Source organism: Corylus avellana, unplaced genomic scaffold, assembly GCF_965113065.1.
Source record: "Corylus avellana unplaced genomic scaffold, dhCorAvel1.hap1.2 HAP1_SCAFFOLD_72, whole genome shotgun sequence".
NCBI lineage: Eukaryota > Viridiplantae > Streptophyta > Magnoliopsida > Fagales > Betulaceae > Corylus > Corylus avellana.
In genome coordinates, this window is record NW_028290496.1 from 47,501 (window position 1) to 52,500 (window position 5,000).

The window sequence follows — 5,000 nt, forward strand, 5'->3', positions numbered from 1 at the left end:
GATATCGGGATTCATATTGAATAGAATCAGAAATTCTAGGAATTAGAATTGTAAGAGTAAGAATTGCCCTTCGATTTTTTCAGATTGATGATTGGAATCAACACAAATTAAATAGATGAAGCAAAGAAATAGAATTGGTACATTATGTAAATACATTACATATATGTAATTGATATCTATGAAGATACATATTGCAGATTGATCTATATTAAACCTCTATCTTTATACAGTACGACTTTATATACTACAATAACAATAATAAGTATGGTAGAAAGATTCATCTATTTCTTTCTACCATACTATCGAATCTCATAAAATACTGATGATTCTCGTCCGCTTATTTCATTTAAGACACGAAATCTTAATACTTTTCATTTTCTTTTTTCTTTTCAATCATTGATAAAAAGATAAAAACTAAACAGTCAAGTTTAATTCAAATTAATCATTTTGACTGACTGTTTTTACATATATTATAAGTAAAAAAGCAGTAGGAACTAGAATGAACAGTGCAGTAGCAATAAATGCGAGAATATTTACTTCCATAATCTCATCGTTTCATTTTTAATTAATTCGCAATAACTCGGGATTTAATCCCATAGAGCTGATAAATCTTTCGCCTGTAAATTCAATATTCAATGGGATGAATTACATCTCGACGATATCGAATCGGAGCAATATCATGAATAACAATATCTGAGCTATCAAATTGATTCATCGTCGAGAATTAAATAGTATAACATAGGAAGATCTTTTATCCATACCGAATTCAAATTTTGATTCCTGATCCGATAAATAATTCCTTTACTTTCTTTATCATTCTTTTCCTTTCCATTCTTTCTTTTCTATAACCTACGTCCCTCCTTGTGGAATCATCTGATGAAATATCATATGACCGCCTTTACACTTACTTACATTGGTTATAAAAAACCCCAATAAAATAACCAATAGAAGCGAAATGTAAAAAGGAAGAAGTTTAGTTCTAAACCCCCTTTTTATGATCTAATCTTCTTGGAAAACAAAGAAGTAGTATAAATAAGGAGAGTCCGGGTATAAAAAAATCGAGTATTCCATCAAATTCATTAAAAAGTTTGTTCTTTCTTCGGCAAGACCCTTAAACTTAAAAAAGATTATTCATTCCCTCACAAAGAGAGATAGGATCTTCTTTGAGCTTTATTTTATTAATATCCCATTTCCTTGGATTAATTTTGGGATGCATATATCAAAAATTCAGTGTGAAATTTGAATGAGATAAATTGGTTCAAATTCACATTAATAATTTCAATTATTAATTGAGGTTACACAAAATCGGAGCCCTAAAGGGATATACTTTTAATCTTAAAAGTATTATATCAAAGTTACTATGTTAAGTTAATCTTTTTTGTATCGTACAAATTCCATTTCTGTATAGCCCCCTGTAAACATATAGTACTCTATTACACAGATCGGGAATAATCGAAAAAGCCAGACTCCGTACGGTATTTCTTGGAATCCTGAATATAATTTTACCAATCATTGTACTAATCTACATATGTCTTTCTCCTATCAATTGGTACTAGTTGAATAAATGGTAATTCCCATATTTATTTGATGAGAAATGTGAAACTAATAAATAAATAAAATAGGAGGGTATCCTCTTGTGAATGAAATTCTGCTATTTCTTTTGTTCTCCTTTTCACAGCAAACGCAGAGATGAATTGATGTATTTTTTTTATTGGATTTGGATCTGTCGGGACTGACGGGGCTCGAACCCGCAGCTTCCGCCTTGACAGGGCGGTGCTCTGACCAATTGAACTACAATCCCAAGGAAATCAAGTGTACATCATACATATTCTTATGATTTAATTCAAACCCTTTCTATTTTATTTCTATTTTATTTCTATTTTATTTAGATTTTAGATTAGAATAGTCGTATTGTAACAGAAACGCGAGTAATATATTTGATATACACACGGATATGCACTTTAGTGAGAGCGCCTCACGGATTGTTAATAATCCTTTCGTTTTTTATAAATTGATTAATAATCAAATAAAGCTTTCAATGAAAAAAAAAGAGTTTTTTTATTTATTCTTTATTTTATTCTTTTCCTTATACTTCCAGATCTTTATATGAATCTAGTATGAATCTAGATCATTAGCAAGCAAGATCAGAATTTGTGAGAAAAAATAAAGAGAGCAAATGAACGGCGGTAAAATATATCAGAAAATTTTAGTTTTTTTATTCTTCCGTATTCCGATCAGGCATTTCTGGGGAACAACAAATGGGGTTCTATCATTTCATGGTGGATCGGCCAATTATTGGGCCGAGCTGGATTTGAACCAGCGTAGACATATTGCCAACGAATTTACAGTCCGTCCCCATTAACCGCTCGGGCATCGACCCAGGAAGAATCAATTCCCGGCTTATTGATAATTCATGATCAACTTCCTTTCGTAGTACACCTACCCCCAGGGGAATTCGAATCCCCGCTGCCTCCTTGAAAGAGAGATGTCCTGAACCACTAGACGATGGGGGCAAGTATGCCCGACCGCCATCATACTATGCTCATTGTATGAACAGTTTTTTTAAATTGTCAATATAATGTGGTATGATTAAATCTGAAAGATCTTTCCCTCTTTTCTGATTCCATAGAATCTTTTGATTCGTATTTATATTCATGAATCATTCATTCTAATCATATAATTTTTTTTTAATATTATTTTCATTAAATTTTCATTAAATATATTTATTTCATTTTCAATTTTATTATAATTCTAATTAATTAGAAATAGAATTATATCAAAGAATAAAATAAATAAAGAAAATGAATATAAGAATAAATAGATATTAATTATAAATCGATATTATTAAAATTATTAATATTAAAAAAAATAAATAAAATAATAAACTAAATCGGTAGAATAGAAATAATACGAGGTATAGGACCTTTTGGGGAGTGATTGGTCCGCCAGATCAGAAAGGGGAATGAAACTTCATTTCTTCCGCTTTCATTCATTTTGTTAAGATTAGATAGATATATTTCTATCTTACACTAAGCCAGGAAATTCAAAAAAATCTGAAATTAAAAAAAAAATCTGAAAATATGGGAAGAAGGATAGGGATCAACAAGTTATTGAAAATTGTTTTTCTCTAAGAATTAAGTTCGGGGAACAAGTAAAATAAATCTTTTTATCAATGATTCTACGAAAGATCTTATATCTATGTTGAATTGGTAAGTCCATGTATCAATCAAATTAATTTCGTTATGATGGGGGTCAATTCAATTAGGGTCGGTTTTGAAACAATTCATTGCATTTATAAAATCCAATCTTAATAAACCATTTTTTTATTTTACCTATACTCACTAGATAAATTGAATTTATCGTTCCTGTATGTACATATATATATTAGAATAAGTAGACTCATAGTGGGTAATGACTTATTCAGTAATTAAATAAAAAAAATGGGCCCTTTTAACTCAGTGGTAGAGTAACGCCATGGTAAGGCGTAAGTCATCGGTTCAAATCCGATAAGGGGCTTTGGGTTTTTTCATAAAACCCCAGCCATACCATAGTATTCTTTTTGGAGGAAGGATGGAGATCTTGTTGATGTTTATACTAAAAAAGTAACAAACCTTATCATTAAATTATAAAAATTATAAATATTAATGATAATAAGCTATCATTATAATGAATAATTGTATAGTAATTATAGTTATAAAATGGAACATTTTAATTTTAATATTTATTATATTATTATTATAATGTATAATGAATAATGTATAATGAAAATGATTATAATGAATAATCAAAATGAAAGAATAATGAAAAGTCGTCTCCTTGAATCGCTAAATATCCCTTTCCATTATTCCAATCAAATCCATTCTAAAGATTAGAAAAATAAAGATTAGAAAACAACAAAAAAAGTAAGTGGACCTAACCTATTGAATAATGACTATATCCACTATTCTGATATTCAAATTCGATAAAGATGAAATTGGAACGGTCAGTGGATCTTTTTTTTTATTTCATTTTCATATTTCTTTGGGCTCTGTAAGAATTTGTCGATATTACTGATTAAAGATTCTTATTTATAGATGGTTTATAGGAATAAATTGATATTTCTTTCTTCTACAGAGAAAGGCTTATTACAAGTCACAACATACGAGCCATTTAAAATATCTTTTTTTTTTTATTTTAATTCCCGAACACAAGACATGATCAATTTAGATATAAATATTTTGAATTTATATCTAAATAAGATTTATATAATTTATCAGATCATCGATTCATGTACCAAATATTTCCATATCGATACATGCGATATTTTTTGTTCCGACAACGGGATGGAGAATGGATGCGAGAAAGATACTTTCATTTACAGTTTTTTTTATTAAATATTAAAATTAAAAAATATTAAATAAAAGACAATTTTTATTATTAAATTAAATACAATATTAAAAAAAATGAAAAAATGAAAGTATAACGTAATAAAATATATAATACTATAGTAGTTTAATACACATATAAATTTGAAGGAATACATAAAAAGATTTTTTTTTATCAATCTCACAAACGAGATTCAAGAATAAGATTAGTTGATGGAAACGAGAGGAATATGTCTGGGGATCAACTGGTAGCGAGAAAAGGAATCACTTTTTTTTTGAACAGTTCTTTCAAAAAATTCATCTATCTGATTGATGAGTCATAAGACAAGACAATTCAGGGTTCAGGCGGTTATTAAGACTAGGAAAGAATAACCGAATTGAGTTCATGGATTTACCTCAGTCAGGTTATGTACCAATAAATGATTTTTATATTCGAAACCCATTAGAAAGAAGGGAAGGGGCAGTGTACGAGAAATCAAATCATACATAAATAATAGAAGCCTCGAACGCCCGGAAAATGCTATGAGGTGTTCGAAAATGGTTGAAGTAGTTGAATAGGAGGATCACACTATGACTATAGCCCTTGGTAAATTTACCAAAGACGAAAATGATTTATTTGATATTATGGATGACTGG

General features: G+C 29.1%; 3 non-coding genes across 3 annotated transcripts; 1 reads left to right on the forward strand and 2 right to left on the reverse strand.

Annotated features, from left to right (window-relative positions):
* Positions 1 to 1,727: 1,727 nt before the first annotated feature.
* On the reverse strand, positions 1,728 to 1,801 carry TRNAD-GUC (transfer RNA aspartic acid (anticodon GUC)). Its single transcript has one exon. It is a non-coding gene; the product is annotated as a tRNA-Asp (tRNA).
* A 495-nt stretch (positions 1,802 to 2,296) lies between these two features.
* TRNAY-GUA (transfer RNA tyrosine (anticodon GUA)) lies at positions 2,297 to 2,380 on the reverse strand. Its single transcript has one exon. It is a non-coding gene; the product is annotated as a tRNA-Tyr (tRNA).
* A 1,064-nt stretch (positions 2,381 to 3,444) lies between these two features.
* On the forward strand, positions 3,445 to 3,516 carry TRNAT-GGU (transfer RNA threonine (anticodon GGU)). The gene has a single exon. It is a non-coding gene; the product is annotated as a tRNA-Thr (tRNA).
* The last annotated feature ends 1,484 nt before the right edge of the window (positions 3,517 to 5,000 follow it).